Source organism: Curcuma longa, chromosome 16 (assembly GCF_044706935.1).
Source record: "Curcuma longa cultivar G26 ecotype Majalengka, Jawa Barat chromosome 16, ITB_CL_G26_1.1, whole genome shotgun sequence".
Lineage (NCBI taxonomy): Eukaryota > Viridiplantae > Streptophyta > Magnoliopsida > Zingiberales > Zingiberaceae > Curcuma > Curcuma longa.
Window position 1 is genome coordinate 4,997,584 of NC_133876.1, and position 27,335 is coordinate 5,024,918.

The window sequence follows — 27,335 nt, forward strand, 5'->3', positions numbered from 1 at the left end:
CCTGGACCTCTTGATAGTAGGTCCAAACCTCCTGGTAATAGTCCTGCAGCTGCTGGCCAATATCATGAAACCCCTGATGCACCATCCCCTCTAGATGGGAGATTCGCTCATCCAAGCCACTGGTAGGGGGTGCATCAGCCGCAGGAGGAGGAGCAACAGCAATATCAGGTGCATCGCCAACCTCTTCCTCGTCAGACTCGGAAGAAGCAACAGTAGCATCAGCTCGTGCAGCATCACGGGTCCATGCCATAGCACCCTCATGAAATACTATCCTGGCCAACTTCAGATGACGTGGGTCATAGCTGATCATAATCCTTAGAAAGATGATGTATGGTCCATATAGTAACATCAACTCCTCTAGATGCAAGAAATAATGTAAGAATGTGACCGAATAGCATGTATAGCTTGTCATGAGCTGGACCCGAGAAGTATATGATGAATGTAAAGATGTGAAGAGCGATATCAATATCAAGATGTTGCTCCAGGACATACATCATAATAAGATGAGAAAGCCATATCAAGGACCGACCTCGGGTGATAATCGGAAGAATACAATCTAGAATGATCCTATACCAGACATAGTGATCTGTAGACATACGGCATGAAAGATTTTTCTAAATGGATCTCTAGGAGTACCAAAATAGTGGCGATGGATTTGATCAATTGTAATATGTGAGAATGAGCTAGTGATGGGTCCAATAACATCAGGAAAGCAGACAAACGGGTTCTCCGAAGCCCGACACCGTAGAAAAGATCTAAGAATAGCAGGATTGAACTCCATGGGAATTCCTTCTACGATAGACATATATCTACTCTCATCTCCATCGATGGGACGGAGGTTAACATAGAATTCCTTGCATAAGTCAAGGTTGATGTCATTCGTGCAACTGACCAAGGACTCAAGTTGGTAATGCGTGATAATTTCAAACAAATGAGGGGTTTTGGCTTGAAAGTATGCTCGATTGATATACCGACAATCCATTAGTTGAAATTCGGTGGTCTCAAATCGACGCTGAGCACTCGGTGAACAAAATCATAGCTCTCGCAAGCCTCGATAAGAGGAAACATGGGGCTGTCACGAAGGACCCTCCCCTGGCCTGCGAGAGGCAACACACTTTTGCCTGACTCTATATGTAATGAAAAACATGCATGAATAATACGATGCAAGACATGCAACAAAACATAAAGTTAGTTAAAATAACAAAATAATGACAATAAATGAAAGAACTAAGTTGAAATGAAGAAGCAAAGTTACCTTCTTTCCATGGATATGAAAGAGGATGAACTAGCCCAAATCACCACTCAAAAACCCTAGATTTGAAAGAGAAGAGTGAAAAGGAGGTAGGAGAGTGAGAAATAGGGCTTTGGGATGCAAGGGATGACCGTAGGATGCGAAAATGAGGAGAGGGTGACGAGATCGGCATTAACCCTAGGGTTACAGTCGACCCACACGCGGATTTGTTATATACCAAAGTCGCCACCAGTCGATTGATGGGTGGACCAATCGACTAATGTCAGTCGACTACCCTGTTTAATCAAAACTCACAAAATTATTGATCGAGTGAAAATCAAGTCGGAGTCGACTAGGACCAGTCGACTGATATCTGCACCAGTCGACTGGTGCCATGTATCAGCTCTGTGCAGCTTTCTGATACGAATTTCAGAAACGCTCCAAAAATTCTACAAAATTAAAAAAAAAATATGAAATTTTGCAAGCAAGTTTGCTTTGACAAACATTATCAAGGAAAAATATAATTTTGTGAAAAATGATTTCACAAACTCAAGAGTTTGGCACAAACTTGCACATTTGTATCAATTTCAAGCTATATTATGAAACTTTTGATGTTGCAAGTGTATATCACTGTTAGTACATCATGGAAATGGTTTCAAAACATTTAAAATGTCCAACTATGATCGATGGGCAAGATGTCCATTAATTAAACATTTGCTTTTCCCATAGTTGATCTAAGATAAATATATTGATACTTTTCATGCTTCATCAAGATGCTAAAAGCATAAGTGAGATATAAGCATCATCCTAGCATCTCACAAATGCATAAATACACAAACAAGTCTCTCTATGGTCTTGTGAGATGTTTATTTCTTATTATGGGATCATGCAAGACTAAAGTCATTATTCTACAAAACACATACCAAGGTTTTCTCTATGTCACTATCTAATTTTAATTTGTTCCTATAGGAGTAGAAGCTACCTTAGCATTTTCCAAACCAAATTTCTTGATATTTTCTTTAGCATATTTAGTTTGGTGAACATGAGTTCCTTCTTCTCTCTTACCTATATAACATAAAGCACATCACTCTTTGATACTTAAAAACTTGATTCACTAATATTTTGTAAGTACTTCTTAGGGACTCATGCTTGTTTTATTTTTCTCTTAGTGATTAGTTTGTTAAGTGACCCTTATCTTCCTACTAGGAAAATGTAAGAAACCTCCTTAGGTCTATATCCTATTCCGACCTTGTTATAAATTGTTCTTTGACTGTTTAGGATCATGTCAAGGTTCTTTGATCCATTTGTGAATTTTTCTAAATATTTTCTTAATTTAATAATTTCATCATTCAATTTATCATTTTCTTCACTAATGTCACTAGAGTCACTATCATTGTTCCTAATTGTAAAATACCGAAACCTTAGGATTTATATGTAAATAAACTAGCATTAATTAGTTATTGGCTTAATGGATCTTAGATCCATCCACTACCCGTTAAGCTAAACCCGACCAATAAGAAGGCTACAGTAAGCCCTCAATCGCGATTTTCTTTGCACGGCTTCTCCCGATCGCGCCTCCTCTGTTCTCTCGTTCTCCTAATCGCGGTCGTCTCCTCATTTCAGCCGGCGTCGCGAGAGGAAAATCAGTCGACGGCGCCGGAGCTAGAGGCTAAGGGAAGCTGGCAAGCGGAGCTTGGGATCTCGCCGGCAAGGGGTTGGTTTCACGTGGCAAAGGCGGCTGCGAGCGGAGGCGAATCGGAGAAGAAGAGGAAGAAAGGTAAGGGTTGATTTGGATCTCTGTTTTTTAGGGTTTCTTGAGCTTATATCTACCGATTAATCAGGTTCTTGGGTTGGATTTTGAAGCGGGTGTTTGCGTTGAGTTGCGGCCACGAAGTGAGGAGGAGTCGGAGCTGTCCTTGAGATTTGGCCGGCGGCTAATAGATCTTGGTTGTGCTCTCGGTGTTGGTCAAGAATGAAGAAGGAAGCTAATCCGATTTGGGTTCTTGGTTTCGGCTGCAAGAAAGAAGAGGAACCAAGGAGGAGTTAGGGCAAAGGCACTTGAATCCGATTAAGGTAAGCTAGGTTTTCTTGTTGATTTTAACTTGGTTGTATGTGTTAAACCGTGGGTGATTTTGGATCGGTTTGCTTCCTACAGTGGGTTAAGGTGCTTGATTCTTGGAGATTGCTAGGGCACCGTTAGCAGGTCCTGGAGGTAAGCTTGTGAAAGATGGTTAGTGGATTGGTTTATTGTGATTAACCTCTTCTGTTAGGTTAATCTAAAGAGTTAGTTAGTTTATGATTGGTGTTAGTAATTAAGATTATATTGCTTAGGGTTAACCTAAGTATAGATGGTTAAAACCAAATATGACTCAGTATGATTCTATTAGTTTAACCATTGTAATTAAGGATATTGTTTATCCTATTACAGGACCTTGACTTGACGGGTCCTATTACACGGAGCTTAGTTTTCTGGAGGTTCTAGTTATCGTCGATCGACCGATCAGGTGGGTACCCTGTACTTGGTCACTACAAGTTCTTCTATTCCAGTGCATGTGCTATTTTTATCTTGTTATCCTGTTGATACCCATGTTGTTTGAGATAGTATCTAGTTGATACATTTGATATCTTTGCTTGATACCTGCTGTTGACCTTATGATGATCTACCGATGCCATGTTATCTGTATCTTTCATCATGTTGATACTCGATACCTGTTGTATGATCGTTATTTGATCTATTCATGATTAGATTGGTCTTAACTCTGATATTATGGACTTATATTGACCTCTGTTGATTCTGTTGATCATGCTAATTATCTGTAGCTATTACATGTTGGGATGATTAGCATACATCCATGATAGTTGTAGGTATTTTTGTTGGTGGATCTTACCTGCACCGTGTTGTGGTGCCACATAGGTAAGATGTTGCACTACAGTTGGGTGCACCAGGACCGGCTACATTGCCCTCCTGTCACACTGCCCATCCCCACTTATCTTTAGTGGTCAGTAGTTGGAGCTGGCAGTATGTCCTGTTTGGCCCCTCAGTTCACTGCTCTATGGGGGTGACTAGGGAGTGTAGAGTGCGGACAGTGACGGATATTTTGGTTGCGTTGATTGATGCATATACATGCATTGTTGGTAGGACTATTACATAGTTTACTTTCTTTATATGACTGTGGATTGTTGCATTTGATTGCTATGACTGTTGCACTTGGGTGCCATTACATACATGCTTACATGTTATGATTATGATACCTGTTGCATAGTATGATTCTTCCTTTATAGAACCAGTTATTATACCATGTTCTATACCTGGATACCTGATACTTGTTGATACTTGGCATCATGTATCTGTTATTCATTTCTTCTGTACATGTTACCCTGATTCGTATTCTGTTATTATTCCTGTTTACCTTTACATGCACTTCATTCCTGTACCCACTGAGTATCTAATGCTCACTACCCAGACCCTGGGGTTGTTATGTTTCTCCCCAGGTATCAGATAGGTTTACTTGGAGCTTGGAGACTTGGTCGTCTGCTGCTATCTCACATCAATTTCTCTTTGGCAGAATCCATTACCTCATCTTCACTCAAGGAAGATTCATCGCCACTTGACCCTTCCTCCTCACTTGTAGTGTCTTGGTCACTCTCACGTGCCATCAGAGCCATGTGTCTGGTGATGTGGCACAGCTCTTCTTCATCATCTGATGAGTCACTACTCGATGTATCCCATGTAGCTTGGGCCACCATCACTTCCTTCTTCTTCTTCTTTTTCCTTTCCTTCTCCTCTCTCTTCTTCAACTCCGGACAGTTTGGCTTGATGTGTCCCTTCTTGTTGCATTCATAACATGTTATGTTAGGGTTAAAACTTGAACTTTGAATTTTACCTCGTGGTGATGTAAACATTTTCTTTACATCCCTCCTTGTGAATCTCCTTGATTTTTCCATCATCTTCTTGACGTAATGGGCGACCTCCTTTGCCGACATCTCCTCATCGCTATCCGAAGATTCCTGATCGGACTCAGATGAAGGCTCCTTTTCCTTCTTCTTCTTCTTCTCCTTCTTTTCTACAATCAAAGCTATACCTTTCTCTTTGGCAGACACATTAGCTTGTTCATGTAATTCAAATTCATAAAATAATTCATCTAATTTAACAGTTGAAAGATCCCTAGACACTTTATACGCATCGACCATCGATGCCCATAGAGTGGTTCTGGGAAAAGCTTGAAGTACGTACCTTACCAAGTCTCGGTTATCTATTTTCTCACCTATCACATGAAGGTCGTTCACGATCTCTTTGAACCGTCCATGCATTTGACTTACCATCTCGTTGGGCTTCATGCTGAAGGTTTGAAGTTGTCCAACCAAGAGATCCCTCTTGGCTCTTCTAGATTCACTTGAACCTTCATTTAGTTCGATGAGCTTCTCCCAAAGCTCTTTGGCCGAGTTGAATGGTCCAACCTTGCTCAGTTGTTCTTTGGAAAGTCCGCATTGCAAGGTGGTTGTGGCTTTTGCATTTGCTTGTGCCTTCTTGCATATATCCTTTAACCATTCCTTGGTAGGTAGAGGAACTCCAGAGGCATCCTTCAATTTTTCGAAGCCATCTACAACACTAAACCAGTTTTCAATGTCATTCATTAAGTAATATTTCATTCTACCTTTCCAATAGGCAAAATCATTGCCATCGAAGTAGGGGGGTCGTGCGGTGTTGTATCCCTCTTGAAACGTCATCTGAATATTTCGGCTGAATGTGAGTTCGTCCGAAATGAACCTGCTCTGATACCACTTGTTGGGACTGGTGTGTTTGCTAGAGGGGGTGAATAGCAACTTTTTGCTCTTGCCTGCAAAATCGTTAGCGGAAGCACAAAAACAAAAGCAAGACAAAAAGAAATCAACGCTAACCTGTTCGATTTACTTGGTATCCACCTCTACGAGGTGACTAATCCAAGGATCCACACACACACAGCGACCTTTCCACTATGAAAACTTCTCCTTCTCAAAGCACTCTTTGAAGGTGGAGAAACCTTTACAAACAATCTCTCTTCCTCTTACAGAAATGAATAGTGAAGGTTTAGGGAAGAGTTTCAGAGTTTATAGAGATTGGAGTTCGTGCAAGAAAGAGAAAGTGCAAAACACTTACGTCTCCAATCTTCAATTTGTGTTTTTATAATTTTCCTGACATCAGTCGACTGACCCAGGGATCAGTCGACTGATGGGCTTCAACGGCTCTTGTAGATAGCGTTTAATTTGCCAGCTGTCAGCCCAACGTTCATCTAGCAGTCGACTGAAACCTCCACCAGTCGAGTCGACTGGTTAGTGAATTTCACTCGACCAAAGTCTCTGTGTGTTTCTGATCAAGACATCAGTCGACTGATGGCAGTGTCAGTCGACTGGTGAAGCTGAAAATCTCCTTTCAGCTTCCTTCTTCATCCCTTAACCTTGACTCAAGCCTTCAAACATCTTCCACAAGCCTCGTGCCCATCCTTGCACTTGCTTGAGATGTTTCCCTCAGCTTCGTCGTGCTAAGTCTCCCTTTGCCAAGAGGTTGCGCTTCCAGGACTTCACCATTTGCCAAGAGGTCGCGCCTCCGGGACTTCACCATTTGCCAAGTCTTCAATCCTAAACTTTCCTATGAACTCAATTCACACAAGTTAGATCACTAACATTGCCTAACTTAAACTTATTTTAGCCAAACATTAAAATCCAATGATACTTGGGACAAGACTGCACCAACATGGAACACATACTTATCATTTGTTCTTGTTGTATCTATGAAAAATGGCTTTTTTGAGAAATCATCAACATAATTTTTTTATCCAAAATACACAAAGCCCATACCTATCCAAATCAAATTCAATTGATGTTTCTCAAATTGATAATTCCTAGGAAATAGAGCACAAGAAAGATAACATTGCTTAAGATGCCTAGGTAGTCATTTGTAAATAATCCCAGAATCGATATAATATCGTCATCCGTTCGATCGGCTATGCAAATTTTATTGTGCAAAAGTGAGTTCCAACGTTCTTGATCTAAAGAACACTTTAACTGACTGCCAACTCAACCAACTTCTACTGCAACCAAGGGCAAGCAGCTTTAATTCCATCATTAAATTTAACGACCAAATTGAAATTCTGTCACTAAATTCAGCGACCCAATTCGAATTCGGTCGTTAATTTTAGCGACAGAATTCATAATCGATCATTAATATTAATGACGGAATGTTAAAATCGATCGCTAATTAACAACGAATTTCAATTCGATCGCTAAATTTAGCGACCGAACATGATTTCGATTGCTAATTAGCAACTCGATTACTAAATGTAGCGATCGAAATTGAAAATTAGCAAATTCGGTTTACGATGAATTTGTTTGCGATTTTTTTTATCAATCGTTAATCGGATTTAGCAACCGATTAGCAATCTAAAATTCAATCGCTAATCGGTATTATTTTTGTAGTGTCTGCAAGTTCATGTAACACAGGATGGAACACATACTTATCATTTGTTCTTCTTATATCTATGAAAAATGACCTTTATGAGAAATCACCAACATAGTTTTCTGATCCAAAATACACAAAGCCCATACATATCCAAATCAAATTCAATTAGTGTTTCTCAAATTGATAATTCCTAGGAAATAGAGCACAAGAAAGATAGCATTGCTTAAGATGACTAGGTAGTCGTTTGTAACATGTAATGGTCGCGAGGAGCGGGTCTCGGTTAATCAAATCCGAGGGTGGTTCATTGTGCAAGGCTTAGGACGCAAAGAGCTCGAATCGAGCCGACTCCTCAAGGAGGCCGAGTCTTAATATCGGATTGAGTCGAACCCTCCTTCCAGCCGACACCCGAATCAAACCGAATCCCCTCGAACACTCGAGTCGGAGACCAAGTCAAATCCTCATGAACTCTCGAGCCGAAGACCAAGTCTAATCCTCTCGAATACTCGAGCCGAATCAACCGAATCGATTTGAAGATTGAGTCGGATCCTCAAGGAAACAGTCTCCTCGAACCGAGTCGGCTCCGCAGGAACACTAACTCCAAGAGACGGTCCGAATCCTCGAAGCAGACTCTCCCACTCGAGCCAAATCGCCATAGTTAGGTCTCAAGCTGTGCTGAATCCCCGTATACTCAACTCCGCCCTGACCCGGTCCTGACGCCCTTCAACTCTCGTTGTCCTGCCCCATTAGAGACCACTCCTCCCATCATACGATTATGAGTAAAGCCCCCCTGACACCCCTGCTACTAATCATGGTAATACTCTGACAGACGTACGTTAAATGACCCTTCAGCTGCAAGTTAACAATGTGACAAAGTCATACCGCTGATGGGATCTCTATCCTACACACGATGGGACGTGATTTCCAATTTAGAGACATATATAAGGTTGGTCCTTCGGAGGAAGGAGGTACGCGCTCTCACAATCTTAACTTTTTATTCTCATTCTGCTCCGTCTTCCTCTTCCCCCTTCACGGACTGACTTAAGCATCGGAGTGGTTGAGCCAGGGCAACCCTTAGCCTTCCTTCTCACGATTGCTGTGATTGCAGGTTTCATCAGCTTCACGACCCCCCCTCTTTGCACAATCTCCTCCGGCCTTGGTGCTGAGGACCGTCGGCGCATCCAGAAGCGGATCTCAACAGGAACACCCACCATTTATATCAAAGCCAACGAGTCCACCTCAGTATTCTTTAACTCAGATTCAGTTAGTTTCGAAGACTTCTATAACAAATTTGTAAGTAAAATGATTAACAAAAGATTTTTTATGGTGTTAGACGATATGTGGGATGAGCTCCTCACTGAATGGGAAACATATTGCTCCGTGTTTAACTGTGGAAAAGATGGAAACAAAGTCATTGTAACCTCCCAGCTTGAAGGAGTAGCAAATATGATAGACTCAGAGCTAATAAATCTTGATGTCTTTCAACCAGATCAGTACTTGGAATTATTTAAAGAATGTGCATTTAGCAATAATCACTCAGTCTTGAAAGAGTGGGCATTTGACAACAAGAGGTCATGCAATGATCTCTCAGTCTTGGATGATGTAGGTCGTAATATATCTGAAAGGTTTGGTTGCTTGCCCTTGGTTGCAGTCGAAGTTGGTCGTTAGTTAAAGTGTCTTTAGATCAAGAACGTTGGAACACAATTTTGCATAATAAATTTTGCATAGTCGATCGAACAGATGGCGATATTATATCGATTCTGGGATTATACAAACGCTACAAACGTTAAGCAATGCTATCTTTCTTGTGCTCTTTTTCCTAAGAATTATCAATTTGAGAAACACCAATTGAATTTTGATTTGGATAGGTATGGGCTTTGTGTATTTTGGATCAGAAAACTATGTTGATGATTTTGCAAAAAAATCATTTTTCATAGATACAACAAGAACAAATGATAAGTATGTGTTCCATTCTATGTTACATGAACTTGCAAACACTACAAAAATAATACCGATTAGCGATTGAATTTTCGGTTGTTAATCGGATGCAACACTACAAAAATAATACCGATTAGCCATTGAATTTTCGGTTGTTAATCGGATGCATCCGATTAACAACCGAAAATTCAATCGCTAATCGGTATTATTTTTGTAGTATTTGCAAGTTCATGTAACATAGAATAGAACACATACTTATCATTTGTTCTTGTTGTATCTATGAAAAATGATCTTTTTGAGAAATCATCAACATAGTCCCAGAATCAATATGATATCGCCATCTGTTCGATCGACTATGCAAAATTTATTATGCAAAATTGAGTTCCAACATTCTTGATCTAAAGACACTTTAACTAACGACCAACTCGACCAACTTCTACTGCAACCAAGGGCAAGCAACCAAACCTTTTAGATATACTATGGCCTACATCATCCAAGACTGAGAGATCATTGCATGGCCTCTTGTTGCCAAATGCGCACTCTTTCAAGACTGAGTGATTCATGTTAAATGCACATTCTTTAAATAATTCTAAGTACTCATCTAGTTGAAGGAAATCAAGATTTATTAACTCCGAGTCTATCATATTTGCTACTCCTTCAAGCTGGGTGGTTACAATAACTTTGCTTCCATCTTTTCCATACTTAAACACGAAGCAATATGTTTCCCATTCAACGAGGAGCTCATCCCACACATCGTCTAACACCATAAAAAACCTTTTGTTCATCATTTTGCTTACAAATTTGTTATGGAAGTCTTCGAAACTAACTGGATCTGAGTTAAAGAATACTGAGATGGACTTGTTGGCTTTGATATAAATGGTGAATGTTCCTATTGAGATCCGCTTCTGGATACGTCGACGCTCCTCAGTACCAAGGTCGGAGGAGATCGTGCTGAAGAGAGAGGGTCGTGAAGCTGATGAAACCTGCAATCACAGCAACCGTGAGAAGAAAGGCCAAGGGTTGCCCTGACTCAACCACTCCGATGCTTAAGTCAGTCCGTGAAGGGAGAGGAGGAAGATGGGGCAGAATGAGAATAGAAAGTTAAGATTGTGAGAGCGCGTACCTCCTTCCTCCGAAGGACCAACCTTATATATGTCTCTAAATGGGAAGTCTCGTCCCATCGTGAGTAGGGTAGACGTCCTATCAGCGGTATGACTTTGTCAGAAGGAATGAGATATTCAAAGCATGTGTCACATCGTTGACTTGCAGCTGAAGGGTCATTTAACGTACGTCTGTCAGAATATTATCATGATTACTAGCAGGAGTGTCAGGGGGCATTACTCATAACCGTATGATGGGAAGAGTGGTCTCTAATGGAACAGGACAATGAGAGTTGAAGGGTGTCAGGACCGAGTCAGGACGGAGTTGGGTATACGGGGATTCAGCACAGCTTGGGACCTAACTATGGTGATTCGGCTTGAGTGGGAGAGTCCGCTTCGAGGATTCGGACCGGCTCTTGGAGTTAGTGTTCCTGCGGAGCCGACTCGGTTCGAGGACTGTTTCCTTGAGGACCCGACTCGATCTTCGAATCGATTCGATTGATTCGGCTCGAGTATTCGAGAGGATTAGACTTGGTCTTCGACTCGGCTCAGCTCGGCTCGAGAGTTCATGAGGATTTGACTTGGTCTCCGACTCGAGTGTTCAAGGGGATTCGGCTTGATTCGGGTGTCGGTTGGAAGGAGGGTTCGACTCGATCCGATATCAAGACTCGGCCTCCTTGAGGAGTAGGCTCGATTCGAGCTCTCTGCGTCCTAAGCCTCGCACAATGAACCACCCTCGGATTTGATTAACCGGGACTCACTCCTCGCGACCATAACACAAGCCTCCCCATGAGTCTAGTTGAAGGAAGCGTATGTCAGACTGACTAGATCGGTGTGAGTGCAGCGAGCCCAATCGGAGCCGGAATCAAATCAGAGCAAGGATCACATCGAGATCAAGGCGGTTGAGTCACATTTGCATTTTGAAAATGAGGAGGTGGCAGTGACTAATGCAAGCTCAACAATCGCAAGCGTGGCCTGCCATGAGGCCAATGGGATGCCATGCCGCCAAGGTGGCAGGAGTCATTTCCAAGTTGTCATTAATGGAGGTGTGACGGCGTGATGTCTGATAAGACGACTAAATAACCATCATGATGGAGAAAATCTACATAGAGAGGCGAGCTCATCAGACGACCGACGATGGCTCCCACCTTTCCTCCACCGTTCAATCGGACGGCTGCGGATGGCTAGGGTATCGGATATATATATAGGGGGGATGGCGGCCGCGAGGCGGCTGCACAATCATCTTCTTCCTCTTCTTCTTCCTTTATCCGCTTCCTGTTTCCTTGCCTCCTCGTACCAAGTAAGTTCCTATCTCTCCTTTATCCGTGCTTAGCAATGGCTTCGGAAGAGGTCGTAAGTCCTTGGTACGAGTCCATTGAGTCGTCTTTCACCCACGAGGTTAGGTCAAGCATTAGGTTAAATTATGAAATACCAAGCGACTACCGGATCAGAATCCTCGACTCCACTCAGAGACTGCATCTACCCCCGTCCGACCGTCTCACCTTTTTCCAAGGTTAGCTAGAAGGCGGCCTTCGGTTTCCTGATTCCTGACTTCTTCCAAGAAGTCTCCGCCTATTCCCATATTCCCTTAAACCAATTTGCCCCAAACCCTTTCCGACTCCTTTGCGGAGTTGCCATTGTGTTTCGCTTGTATCAAATTCCTGACTTTTACCCTCAACGCAAACCCGGATTTCAACTTTCTTGACAAGTACCCGACTTTACATAAAGGGTGGAAGTCAAGATTTTTTTTATTCGCTTCCCGAGCCAAGTGAGCTTTCCGACCGAGTGGCAGCGCGAACTTCCGAGTCCGCCTCCTTTGAAATTTCAGAAGACGGATCCCGAATATGTGATGATGTCCGAGTCACTGAAAGATCTGAAGTTCGACGTCAACAAGTTAGTGGGCAAGGAAGGGCTACTGTACCGAGGGGGCTTGAGTCTGATTGCCACGGAGCTGTCGCAGCCACTCGGTAAGAAGTAGAAACACTCAAACTTTTGTAAGAACTAACTGATTCTTTTTTGTTTATATGCAGACGACATCTGGATGGCCGCCTCGACTAACAAATACTTGAAGTGGGACCGGGCGCTTCTGGAGTCTCTGGTGACTCCGACTGTCTCCGTCGAGCCTCTTGCAGTCGAAGTCCCAAGAACAGAGGTCCCCCAAGCGGAGGGTGCTGAAGCGAGGATGGCCGAGACCGAGACCGAGACCGTCACTCGGGGAAAGCAACTTGCTCGAGGGGAGGAGTCGGAGGAGCCGCAACCACCTGCCGTGGAGAACCAGCTCCCAAAACCCCCTTCGTCTCGCCCTAAGAAGAAACACCACCACCGGTCCTCGAGTAAGGAAGAGAAGCGAGCCAAACGCTTGAAGAAAGCCAGTGCTTCCAAGGCCGACCAATCGATCTCGAGTCCGATTGCCGCGGAGAGGCCGGACCACACGGTCGAGCCGGAACAACCATCAGAAGAACCGGCCATGGATGAAGTGGTCCGTTTGGACTCGGAGGGAGAAGGGGCAGAGCCGGTGTCAAGGACAGAGGCGGAGTCAGGAGCGATAGAGCCGACAACTGTTCCCGAGAGGGCGACGGAAGCAGCATCGACTCCCTCTAATGACGGGAGGTCCGGGGTAGAGCCGACTGCTGCGGCATCAACGTCGGGCATCGGAGGACCCACAGGGTCTGGTCCTGCTGATTGGGCGAGGGGAGCGCGGCCCTCCTCTTCAGCAACTGACTTCCGAGGGATACGGACGACTCGGGTACCGGCGAGCGCACCCTTCTCTCCAGAAGAAATAATGAGCATGATAGACCGAGTCCGAGCCCTGCGTGGCGCAGACTCCTTTCGTGGAATCACCACTTCGGAGCTCAGCAACCGCGTCAACTTCCACTTCATGAGAGTAAGACCACCTATCCTTCCTTGAGCTTGTTTTACCAGACATCTAACCGACTTCATGCTTTCTTACATAGATCTGGGTCGAGCACATGGAGATGCACAGCCAGCTGCTCCGTCTGAACCATCAATTCATCGCCATGGAGCAAGAGCTGGAGGCAGTAAGAGCTCGAGAGTCGGGGCTTGTCCGAGAGATTGGAGAGGCGCGGGGCGACAAGAGCGGCCAAGAGGTCAGCCACTACCGAGCCGAATTACTAGCGACTCAGGAGAAGGCAGAAGCTTTGGAGCAGGAGCTGCTGGCGGCTCAAGCCAAGGAACAAGAAGAATTGAAACAAGCTTCAGACCAGCTGGCCCAGCGAGACAAGGAACTATCCCGAGTGCTCGAGGAGTCTGCCGCCCTGAAGCAACAAGCAACCGATTTGGCTGAAGGGCAACGAGTACTCGAGGGCTTGTTAACTGAAGCCCGGGGCGAGCTGGTGACCTACAAGGAAGGAGAATCCAACCGAGTGCAAGCCGCCCAGGAAGCATGGCTGCAGTCCGAAGAATATAATGATCATTTCCAATAGAAGACTGCAAGGATGCTGCAGCATGGCTTCGAGGGAACACTGAAGCAGGTGGGTCAAGCGGGGTTGTTTCCCTCTGACACATCTTTTGATTTTCTCGATATAGAAAATGTCTAGACAGAATTACCCGAATCGGAGAAGAGAGGGTAAACGATAATGTACTCCGAGTGCGAAACTTCTGTACTACTCCCCGAATTTTGAAGTTAATGAAACCTTTTGCCCTGCAATCTATTTTTTGTCATTTACGCTGGGACATTCGGGCGGACCTTTTATTTCCGAGTACCTAGTTCTCGGGTCCGAGACTCAAGTCGAAGCCGAATCTCGACTGACTATTTGAGTTGGGAAAGATCGCTCCCTTGGAAGGGAGAATTGCCGATGGAGCTGGTCCGAGATCAAAAGTAAAGCTCGATCCCGACTATGTCCGAGTCGGGAGAGGTTGAACCCTGAAAAGGGCAATTGTTGATGGAGCTAGTCCGATACCAGAATTTGATCTCGATCCCAATTATGTCCGAGTCGGGAGAGGATTGAACCCTGAAAAGGGCAATTGCTGATGGAGCTGGTCCCATACCAAAATTTGAGCTCGATCCAGACTATGTCCGAGTCGGGAGAGATTGAACCCTGAAAAGGACAATTGCTGATGGAGCTGATCCGAGACTAGAATTTGAGCTCGATCCCGACTATGTCCAAGTCGGGAGAGGTTGAACTTGAGGACTTGGGAGACGTGAAGTCTTGAGGAGACAGGAGAAGTGTTGCCTGAAAAGGTGCTTTTATTGTTAGACACATTTACATCAAAAAGTACAAGAGAGGAGAAGGAAAGAAGGGATTCCCCGAGAGCTCGTCAAGTTCGGTACAGCCGTAAATGAGTTGCATTCCACGGTATCACCATGTCTTTGCCGGAGGAGTCGGACAAATAATAGGCACCAAAACTTGTTTTCTTGATGACTCGGTACGGGCCTTCCCAGGGCAGCTCCAGCTTGCCGACATCTCCGACCGGTTTGACTTTCTTCCACACCAAGTCACCCACTTGGAAAGCTCGAGGGATGACTCGCTTGTTGTAGGTGCGACACATGCGCTGCCGGTATGCCGTAAGCCGAGTGGCGCTTTATCTCGGGCTTCCGAGACGAGGTCCAGCTCCATGAGTCTTCGGCCATCATTGTTCTCATCGTAGTATTATCGCCGATCCGACTCGACTCCTACTTCCATGGGGACTACAGCTTCCCCTCCATATACCAAGTGAAAAGGTGTCATATCGGTGTCTTCCCTTGGTGTGGTGCGGTAGGCCCACAATATGTAGAGAAGTTTCTCCACCCAGCTGCCTCCTTCATGATCGAGTTTGGTCTTCAATCCGCGTACTATCTCCTGGTTGATGACTTCGATTTGCCCATTGGCCTATGGATATGCCACTGAAGTGAAGTCTTGTTGAATGTCAAGTCCCTTGCACCACTCTTGAAGTTTCTTCCCTTGGAATTGTCGCCCGTTGTCCGAGACAAGTCCGTTGAACAGGAAGACTGGTCTATTTGAGCTATTAAGGCCACTTGTATGATTGGCTCCTCCTCCGCCCACTCGATAACAGAGCTAGCCATTTGGGCTAGCTCATCAACTTTGTAGTTCTCGGCGCGGGGAATCTTTTGGAGACAGACTTTCTTGAATTCGGCTTTCAACTTTATGAAAACTTCAGCATATTTACAGAGTCGATCATTCTTGATTTCGTAATTTCCTTATACTTGCTGGGAGACCAACTGAGAGTCAGAACACAGTTGCACCCGAGTTGCCCCCATCCGCTTGGCTGCTTGAAGACCATCGATAGCGGCTTCGTATTTGGCTTCGTTGTTCGAGGCCCGGAAGCTCAATCGTATAGAAAGTCGGATCTCTTCTCCCTTGGGAGAGATCAAGAGCACCCTGACTCCGCTTCCTTGCTTGTTGGAGGATCCATCCACATATACTTTTCACTCCTCCGAGTCATCGCCGGGTACCTCAGCGAGGAAGTCGACCAATGCTTGAGCCTTGATCGCCGTGCGAGATTGGTATTAGATGTCATATTCGCCAAGTTCCACTGTCCATTTGATGAGCCGACCCAAGGATTCGGGCTGAGTGAGTACTTGTCCCAAGTTACTATTAGTCAGCACGGTGACCGGATGGGACAAGAAGTAAGGCTGGAGTCGTCGAGCCAATAGGACCAAGATCCATGCTAACTTCTCTAAGTCGGTGTATTGGATCTCGACATATTTCAGCAAATGACTGGAGAAGTAGATGGGGTGTTGACTTTGGCCTTCATTCTTTACCAAGACCGAGCTGACAGCTGAGCCAGTGGCGGAGAGGTACATCCAAAGTGGTTTGCCAGGCAGGGGTTTCGGTAGTCGGGGTAGTTGAGTCAGATAGGCTTTGAGTTCTTCGAAGGCCTTGTCACACTCTGCATTCCACTCGAACTGCTGAGCCTTCCTCAGAATTTTAAAGAAGGATAAACTGCGCTCTGCCGAACGGGAAATGAATCAGGACAAAGCGATGATGCGCCCAATTAGTCGTTGGGCTTCCCGGAGATTCTGAGGAGTCATCTGCGCCAAAGCTTATATCTTCTCCGGAGTTAGCCTCGATTCCCCTCTCGGTCACTATATATCCGAGGAATCGGCCGACTCAGACGCCGAAGAGGCACTTAGCCAAATTCAGTTTGAGTCTGTAGCGGCGCAAAGTATCGCAGGTCTCGTCAATGTTGGATAAGAGTGATTCACCCCGAGTCGTCTTAATCAAAATGTCATCGACGTATACTTCAATGTTTCAACCTTGTTGATGATGAAAGATTCGGTCCATTAATCGTTGATAGGTGGCGCCTGCATTTTTCAATCCAAACAGCATAACAATGTAACAAAAGGTGTCATTGGCTGTTATAAAACTGACCTTATCTTGGTCATCTACAGCGAGAGAGATTTGAAGGTATCCCTGATAAGCATTTAACATACAAATATATACGCATCCTACGGTCGAGTCCACCAGTTGGTCAATCCACGACAAGGGGTAGCAATCCTTCGGGCAAGCTTTATTGAGGTCTCGAAAGTCTACGCAGACTCGCCATTTGTTGTCAGGCTTCGGCACGAGCACCACGTTGGACAGCCAAGTCGGGAAATGCACTTCCTTGATGTGTCCCGCCTTCAAGAGCTTTTGCACTTCGTCCCGGATGATCTTGTTCTGTTCGAGGCCGAAATGTCTTCTCTTCTGCTTGACTGATCGGACGCCGAGGAGAGTGTTGAGTTGATGGACAGCGATAGAAGGAGACACACCGGTAAGGCCCTCAGTAGTCCATGAGAACACATCCTAGTTTCGAAGGAGGCAGGCGCCGAGTTCTTGCTTCAGCTCGGGAGATAAGTACGCAACTACTTGGACGATCGTCTCGGCTCGGCCCGAGTAGACCTGCAATGATTCTTTATCTTCAAAACTAAGTGAAGTTGGGGCTTCTTGAACCGAGTGGATTTCGACTCCTTGTATTTTCCAGTTCTTCTTAGCCTCGATTCGGACCATATCCACATAACATCGTCGGGAAATTAACTGGCCTCCTCGGACTTCACCGACTTGGTCTCCTACTGGGAACTTCATTTTCTAGTGATACGTGGAGACCATCACCGAGAAGGCACTCAGAGTCGACCTTCCTAGGATGATGTTGTATGCCGAAGGTGCCTCCACTATAGTGAAGGGGATGCGCCGAGTCCTCCTTAGCGGTTCTTCGCCGAGTGATATGGCGAGAATGATCTGTCCGAGTGGTTGCACTTCATTTCCGGTGAACCCGAACAGAGACGTAGCCATGGGTTGCAAGTCAGCTTCGTCAATCTGCATTTGGTCAAACGCCTTTTTGAATATGATGTTGACCGAGCTGTCTGTATCCACGAAGACTTGGGCGATATCATAGTTGGCAATGGTGGCATGAACGACCAAGGCATCGTCATGTGGAACTTCTATTCCTTCCAAGTCTTGGGGCCCGAATCCAATGATTGGGCCTCCTCTTGCTTGCTGGCCTCTGCCGACTCCGTATACTTCGAATTGTCGGCTGTGAGCCTTTCGGGCTCGATGAGAGTCCCCATCAGTTGCTCCCCCCGTGATCATGTGGATACTACCTCGGGGAGCGTTATTACGGTTGTCTTCAGGAACCTCTTCAGGGTGGGGCACTCGGGGACCTCGGGAGGTCTCAGGCCGAGTAGGAGGGGCTGACCGTCTAGGAGAACGGTCTCAGGGACGGGCAGACCGAGGTGAAGACGGCTGCGCTTCCCGAGTGGTTCGCCTGACAGGAGATCTCCGTGGTCTCGGCGCAGGAGATCTTTGCGCACGTTGTTCAGCAGCCTGATGGAGTTCTCGGGCGTATTGGTGGCATTCGTTAGTGGCATGGCTCCGGGATTGGTGGTAGGCACAAAAACGTGGCAACCATCGGGAAGATCTAGCAGACTGACTGGGCTGACTGGCCACTGCATGGATGGCGCGATGGCTGGATTTGGCGAGAGCCGCCAGAGTATCAGAATCGGGCCTTCAGAGCGGTTGCGACGGAGGCCTCCGTTCGATTCGGGTGGCAGTCGGGGGATTCCGACTGGGTGTGTTATGCTGGCTGGAGTCAGCTTCCTTGCGTCAAGCCGATTAAGCTTCCTCCACATGGATGTATTTGACTGCTCGACTCAGCAAGATGTCGAAATTCTCAGGCGGCTTCTTAATCAATGACCTGAAGAAGTCGCCCTCCACCAGCCCTTGGGAGAAGGCACTCACCAATACTTCAGAGGTTGCTGAGGGCACTTCTTGTGCCACCTGGTTGAACCGGTGCACATAATCCTTTAAGGATTCGCAGACCTTCTGTTTAATGGCGAAAAGATCCATTGAAGTCTTGCGGTAAGTCCGGCTAGTGGCGAAGTGTTGCAAGAAGGATCCTTTGAAATCCGCAAAGGAGCAGATGGAGAACTGAGGAAGCCGATTGAACCATCGCAGAGACGACCCGGCCAATGTCGTCAGGAAGACTCGGCACTTGATGGCATCAGTGTATTGATGGACTAAACCTGCATTCTCGAACCGTCCGATGTGGTCCTCCGGATCAGTAGATCCAGTGTAATCGAGAAATTGCGGAGCTCTGAAGTGTCAGGGTAGCTCCTCTTCCAAGATTCGGCGGGCGAAGGGCGAGCCGTCGAGTCCACTTCCTTCTTCGGTCTCGAGACCCTTACCTCTGGCCGGGTCCCTAATCGAGGTCTGTTCAACGACTGATTCCATGGAAGCGTCGTAGTAGTCGACTTCTTGCAGAGGTCTCATGGAGGGGGCTCGTGGGGCGTCCGCGAGCGTATGGTGTCAGCGAGCCGGAATCGGAGGGACTTCGTTAGTCCTGGTGGGGATCCGAGAGGAGGAGCCGACACTTCATGTTGATTCTGCGATACAGCCAAGACGGCGACAACTACCATCCGGTCGAATTCTTCGGGCGTCATGGTGATGAGCGGAGGTCGATGTGGATCATCCATCGGCATATCTCAATTCAGGACTTTTTGTGTTCCCACAGACAGTACCAAAATATGTTCCTGTTGAGATCTGCTTCTGGATGCGCCGACGCTCATCAGCACCAAGGTTGGAGGAGATTGTGCGAAGAGGCGGCCATGAAGCTGATGAAACCTGCAATCACAACAACCGTGAGAAGGAAGGTCAGGGGTTGCCCTGACTCAACCACTCCGATGCTTAAGTCAGCCCGTGAAGGGGGAGGAGGAAGACGGAGCAAAATGAGAATAGAAAGTTAAGATTGTGAGAGCGTATACCTCCTTCCTCCAAAGGACCAACCTTATATATGTCTCTAAATAAGAAGTCACGTCCTAGCGTGAGTAGGGTAGAGATCCCATCAGCGATATGACTTTGTCAGAGGGAATGAGATATTCAGAGCATGTGTCACATCATTGACTTGCAGCTGAAGGGTTATTTAACGTGATAGGAGTTGCCGGACAAAAATTTTTTGGAAACAAAATCTTATCAAGTAGCCCTCATATTCGATCAACTAGGTGCTTGATCGATGCATTAAGATCATTGGGCTCTTGTGTTTGGTATTCAAGATTCATACAAAGAAAATAATAACAACTATGCAACGGAATGAAGTAGTTGTATCTTTCTTCTTTATAAGTTGTGTAGATGATTGTATATATCCGAATACCTCTTGATCTTTTGTTGCATTCCTCTCCTCTTCTTGGACGTTGTGTGGACAACGATCTTCCACGATGAATTCCACTCAAATCCTTCTTTTCTTCTCTTCTATCCGATGGCAAGAACTCAAGGTAGAAGCTTCTTCTTCTTCCTCTTCCTTTCTTCTTCCCTTTCTTCCTTTCCTTTCCAAAACCGCCACACACCAAGGGAGATCCAAGGCTTTGTCTCTTCCTCTCTTCCTCTCCTATTCAAGCCGCCACTAATCAAAGGAAAACCTCAAGTAGAGGTGCCGGCCAACGGAGATAGAGAGGAAGGATAAAAGTGGTCGGTTCTAGGAGAAGGAAAGGAGGGAAGGTGGCGCCTCTTCTTCTTCCTCTCCCCTTTCTTCCTCTTCTTCTTCCTCTTCTCTTGGGCGCCGGCCCTAGCAAGGAGGACAAGGAAGATAGGGATGAAGTAGGCGCCAGCCCTAGCAAGCAATGGAAGGAGGAGAAGGGAAGGATGTTGTGGCCGGCCTTAGCAAATAAAAGGAGGGGGGAGATGTATTGCCGCCGGCCTTAGAGGCTTGGAAACAATTGGAATTGTGTATCTTTGCCTCTCCTAATCCTTCCCTTTTATAGCTTTGCCATCTTAGAAAATTTAAAAAGAATCTAACAAATTTTTCTTATCCAGATTTAGTTAGAAAAAATTTAATAAAATCTCTTGATAAGATTTGTTAGTTTTCTTAATAAATTTTCTTAACTAAATTTTGTTATTTTCTTAACAAACCTCTTAATAAAATTTCATTAATTTCTTAACAAAATTCCTTTATTAAGTTTTGTTATTTTAACAAAATTTTCTTAACAAAATTTCTATGAAAAAATCATATCAAAATTTTGTTTACGATTTAGAAGAAATAGAATTCTTAACAGAATTTCATAACGAAAATTCTTAACAGAATTTTTCATAAAAAAAATTCTTAACAGAATTTTTCGCAAGAAAAATTCTTAACAGAATTTTTCGCAAGAAAAATTCTTAACAGAATTTCCTACCCAAAACTCTTACAGAATTCTGTTAGGTGGATTCGAGGCTTTATCCAAAGGCTACAGCAGGGACCTAGAGGAGGAATTGGTTATGGCCTCCTGATGGGCTTGGGCTTCCTGTGTTCTCCCTGAACACCGAACTCAAGTCCATCAATAATAACACATACCACTAAAGGATTATTATTGAATTACCGCACCAATCCCATATTATAATATGGGCTCCTTCTTACCATGAGTGCATTAATCTCCCTATGTTTAAGATATCATATATCCGTCAATTAATTGAATTACTGACAACTCAATTAATTAACTTCTGAATCCAAGAGTAGTACCACTCAACCTTATTATCATGCGAAACTAAGTCCACCTGCAAGGTTTACATGATAATCCTTATGAGCTCCTCAAGGGGACATCATCAGCCTAGATTTTAGGACACAGTTTCCTTCTATAATCAACAATACACCATATAAATAGTATTATCTCCCAACTCATCGGGTCTTTTGATCTAATGAGATAAATCTAACCCTTTGATGAATTAAAGAAATACATACTAAGTATATGTGCTTGTTATTATATCGGGATTAAGAGCATGCACATCCATAATAACTGAAATCTAGTTCGATTATATAGTCGGTATAAATCGAACGACCTCAAACGGTCCTGCTCAATACACACAAAGTGTACTAGTGCAATTTAATAGTCAAGATAAACTAATACCAATTACACTACAACCACTCCAATGGTTTGTCCCTATCCATCTTAGTTGTGAACTACTATTTATAATTTATAAGAAACTGATAACATGATCTTCTGTGTGTGACACCACACACCATATTATCTACAATATAAATTAAGTGGACAACTTCATTACTTAAGAAATGCAGATATTTGATCAATGTGATTCTCATTTCAACATAGATGTTTATACAAAAAACTAGGCTTTTAGTATACATCCCAACATAACGTACGTCTGTCAAAGTATTACCATGATTAGTAGCAGGGGTGTCAGGGGGACATTACTCATAACCGTATGATGGGAAGAGTGGTCTCTAATGGAGCAAGACAATGAGAGTTGAAGGGCGTCAGGACCGGATCAGGGCGGAGTTGGGTATAACGGGATTCAGCACAGCTTGGGACCTAACTATGGAGACTGTTTCCTTGAGGACCCGACTCGATCTTCAAATCGATTCGGTTGATTCGGCTCGAGTATTCGAGAGGATTAGACTTGGTCTTCGACTCGGCTCGACTCAGCCCAAGAGTTCATGAGGATTTGACTTGGTCTCCAACTCGAGTGTTCGAGGGGATTCGGCTTGATTCGAGTGTCGATTAGAAGGAGGGTTCGACTCGATCCGATATCAAGACTCGGCCTCCTTGAGGAGTCGGCTCGATTCGAGCTCTCTGCGTCCTAACCCTCGCACAATGAACCACCCTCTGATTTGATTAACCGAGATCCACTCCTCGCGACCATAACAGTGGGCCTATAAGGGTCTCTCAACCAGACCCACGCCATGACCTCAAAGTTTTGTTTCACCTCTTGATTGTTGAAGACAAGTTGAGAAAGGATCGTCTTGCCAATGCCTCCTGTGCCAATGATAGACATTATAGAGAAGTTTGTATTGGAGTAAGTAGATGATTGTTCACTGAGTAGCCAGTTTTTTAATTTGTCTTTCTGAAATGTTCTTCCTTTGATCTGTTTGGACATGAGATAAGTAGTCTTCCACCGGGTTAGGATTTCCTATTGTATCAACTTTTGAGAGAAAACTTTGAGTATTCTCATCATTTAGTTCTTCATATATCTCAAGAATATTATTTATCTGTTATTTAACATCAGAGATTAGTGAAGAAGAATTAGGTGTACTTGCAGATTTTGAAGAATTGAAATTATATGTATAACTACTGGCCTGATTCTCGTCGATGGCAAACTCACAACTGTAAATGGCATCCTCAGCATCGTAAATAGCATCCTTGAAACGCCGGAACCAGACCTTCGAATAAAAGAAGTCACCCTGTCCCTGCCAGTGGGAAACTCTGACGATTCTTCCAATTTCGACGAATCGCTTTAGAAAAATCAAATTCCGCTCCGCAGTTTTACTCTGCTCTCGACGACGAAAGAAGTCCATGAACTCAGTCACCAATTGAGGCGCCACCCATCCTACAACCGTGAGGACTATCGAACACTTGAAAACGAAGCAATGATAAGAAGATCAAATGAAAGACCAAAAAAAAAGCCTGGCTCGATCAAATTTAATTTGATATGTAAAAATGATTTTTACATATTGCATATCCTGTAATATGATGAATCAATATTACAAATATTAACTAGATTTAATCCTCCAATTTGGGCTGAATTTTGTAGCTGAAGGGAAGCCCTCGTTGTGGTTGCTTGAATGGGCCTCCAGTTAACGGCTAATTGGGCTTAACTAATTTGACCAATCAAAATCAAATTGAAGTCCTCGTATCGGAATTGGGTTTGACGAGACTCTTAAAATGTCACTTCTAATGCGGAAAGTCAATTCTTTAATTCTTGATTTTCTTGCTCTAAAGCTTCCACCTTAGTAGATGATCCGTTGGGACGACCCTTGGTCCTATAGGCCAACACACAGTTATAAACAACTCTCACCTGGGACCTTAGACCATAGAGGATGGAGCTCTTCTTCCTTCCACCGACCACATCATAATAGATCTCATTTACCTAATCGGTGGAAAGAGTCTACATCTGACCTCCTTCTCTATCAGGCTGAGACGCTTGTGCAACTCTAGCAGTTATTTCAACCTATTTAAAAATCAATCCATCTGCTTGTTGTCCTTGTGATTGACTCCTTTCTTGTCACTTTCTTCTTTTTTAACATGGTGATGATATCATTGTCATGTTCTTGAAAGGATATCATTGTCATGTTCTTGATAGGAGTCCATCACAAAGACAAGAATTGCAGATGTGCTCACTGCATGTGGTATGTCTAACACATTAGGTCAAGAAGCATCTCTAAAATTATTCAGTAAGATAACAATGATGGATCACCATTGAAGAAAATGCTAAAAAAAAAGTGTCAAGGAGCCTCCAAGTGAGAAAATTAAAATGGAGTAACATATCCTACTCATGAAAATAAGTAACAAATCTTACTCATGTAGACTCTTATAAAATTGGATGGTTGATCATCTTATTAAATCTTGTGCTAAGTTAAATTAAAAGATAAATTATGTGTTTATATAAAAAAATCATTTAGTTACTAAACTAGATATATCTTGCTTCACTCAAACACAACAAATATATCTTACTTGTGCATTAAGAAACACTAAAAAGATGAATGAAATACTAGGATGTTTCATAAACATGTGGAGCATATGAGGATTTTTCTCTACCATGAAATACCTATTTAGTGAGAGTTTGTATTTGATATTTTATGCTTTTTGATTATTGTACATACTAAGTTTTAAAGATACATGTGTATGTTTTATTTTGACACTCTAAAATAAAGATAGTTTAGTATGTGATAATTGTAAATATAAATGGCCTCTCTTTTAAGTCATAAAGTATAAATCATAGTTTACCATTGCAGTTTAGTATAAAATATTTATATATATGATGTTAGACTCTTTTGAGTCATAAAAAGAAAAGACATGTGCAAATTACATTTCATGTAATTCTCATACTATAGACCCATATCAAATCTATGTCATTAATAAAGTTGATATTTGTGATTATTATTTAAGCTTATTACGAGTGTTATAACATTGACTACTTTAGTTTTATACTAATGAAATTAATGAACCAGATTGTACTAAAGTATAATTTTTACCATCAGGTGTCATTGTTGAGTGCATTAAGTAATTTGATTGTGTTATGTGTAGAAACACATATAACCCAAGTGAGAGATTGTTGAATTTTATTTCTTCGTTCGATAAGCTTACATGTTAATTATAACACAATCTTTGCCATTAAGAATTAAACCTAATAAAATGGTCTAATTGTTATATTAATTGTGGATTTGATTTAATGGATGTGGATTATGTGTAAACACATTAATCCTCTTTTGTTATTGTTGATAGACATGGTCGGCCCTAGATTTTGAAGGGTCCCTAGAATTTTCTGTGCACCTCACACCTATAACTCCAATTGATTCAACTTGGCCAGATATAATAAATCTCTCATCATTGAACATATTCATACTTCTTATGCTAATTACTTTTATTTAATCTATTGAAATTATACCTAATTATTCCATTGTGTTACTTCTTAATTGTTGAAATTTTGATCCATTCAATATGATAGGTTTCTTAGTTTATTATCTATTGGAGCTACATCTAATTACTTCCAGTGTGTTCCTTCTTAATTGTTGAAAATCAATCAATTGAGTATAATAGGTTGTATCATAGTCTTACAAAGAGACTTTCCTTTTTGCCTAAGGGGCACACAATAATTACATAAAGACTCCAAAACTTTTTTCCATTCCAACTACTGTCATCCATATAACTCTCTTGTTGAATAATAAAATCCAAGAAATCTAAAACTCTTAGATAAAATTTCATATCCATCATTTTAACTATTTTCCCACTTCTTTCTTAATTATTAAAACTTCATTTTATTATTTAATTTCTGCACTACTTAACTTAGAAATCTTTAGTTTCTAAAGTTTCTCACACAATTCATACTTTGAGTTCTTTGTTTTCACTTTCACCGGCTAGCACTATCTCCTTTAGAGAGACCATACAACATGAAATCCTATCGCGAATATATCTTTTGGATGAGAAACATCTTTCTCATTTTAGAGTCAGTTTTGACCATCAAGAGAAAATCATTAAACCAATATTATGGATTGAATGTAATCAAAAGCAAGTAACACCCATGAAGTGTTACAATTTTTTTGCCCAATTTTCATGCTTACCCACTCTATGACAGGTTAGTATAACGTTGGATATCCTATACATGTATCATTTAGGAACAGGAAGCAAATATCAAACTCAAATATAACTAACAGAGATACAAATTTAGTTTTTATGAATCTGATAAAGACATTAACGCGGCAATACTACCTGAGAGTGCTGTGAAATAAGCTTTGCCCATGCAGCCTTCTGTTGCGCTTTTTCTGCTCGTTTCATCGAATTATCAATAGAGCTGAGACCATGGTTCCTGCTTTCTGCCTTGGTTGCTCGTTCTTTAATAGGATACAAGACAAGGGGAAGAGAAAAAGGTCTAAAGAACAAGATTCAAGATGTCACCCACGCAAAGCAACCAAGCTCGAGATCATACCTCCTGCCAGCGTCTGGACTGCGTGGCCAGGGGCAACACCTGGCTTCGCGGCCTCTGTCGGGGGGTCCTTACCACGCTGATCGGAGTTCAACTGCTGGTCGTCAGTCGCTACTGCCGCTTCTTTGTGGGACTCCTCCCGCTGCCCCTTGGGCGAGACCCCTGCCTCCTCCTGAAGGCCGAAGGCGGATCCCCGCCGGAAATCGCGTCAGGTGAGAAATCGCCACAAGAAGTCGAGATCGAAAATTTTAGAGGGGCGAGGGAGAAATCGCACCTTCGGCCGTTTCGAAGACGGGGGAGTCGAGGGGGGCGGTCCGGAAGGGGGCCGTTTCGTGGGCGCCGAGCTCCGCCTCGTCTCCACCACGGTTTCACCGCTTCCTCCTTGATCTCTTCGGCCTCCTCTTCGAGGCTCCTCTCCCGCGAGGGATCAGGTCGAAGCACAGCGCGATCGGACGCAGAGACGGGAGAAGGATTGGGGTTCGTGCTGAAGGAGGAAAGGAAGGCGGCCCAGGAAGCGATGCGTATTTGTAACTATTTTCCAGTAAAAAAAAAAAGGAAAAAACACATACACAGAGAGAATTTTAGGGTTTCACTTGTTCCGGTTCCAAATCTGGAAAGTTACTCGTCACAATTCGTCGCATTATTTACAAAACTGATGATATTTTTATCCATAAGGCCTTATTAAATATTGGAAATTTCAGGGTCTTTATCGATTTGAAGCCACATATTTTTTAAAAATAAAAAAATAAAGCGGTGCCAGTGCCTTTGACCACCAAGTTTAAATGTCATACTGT

The 27,335-nt window shown here is 43.5% G+C and overlaps 1 pseudogene; it reads right to left on the reverse strand.

Moving 5' to 3' along the window:
* Window positions 1-7,655: 7,655 nt before the first annotated feature.
* LOC141846940 (putative disease resistance protein RGA1) lies at window positions 7,656-27,020 on the reverse strand (annotated as a pseudogene).
* Between the last annotated feature and the right edge of the window lie 315 nt (window positions 27,021-27,335).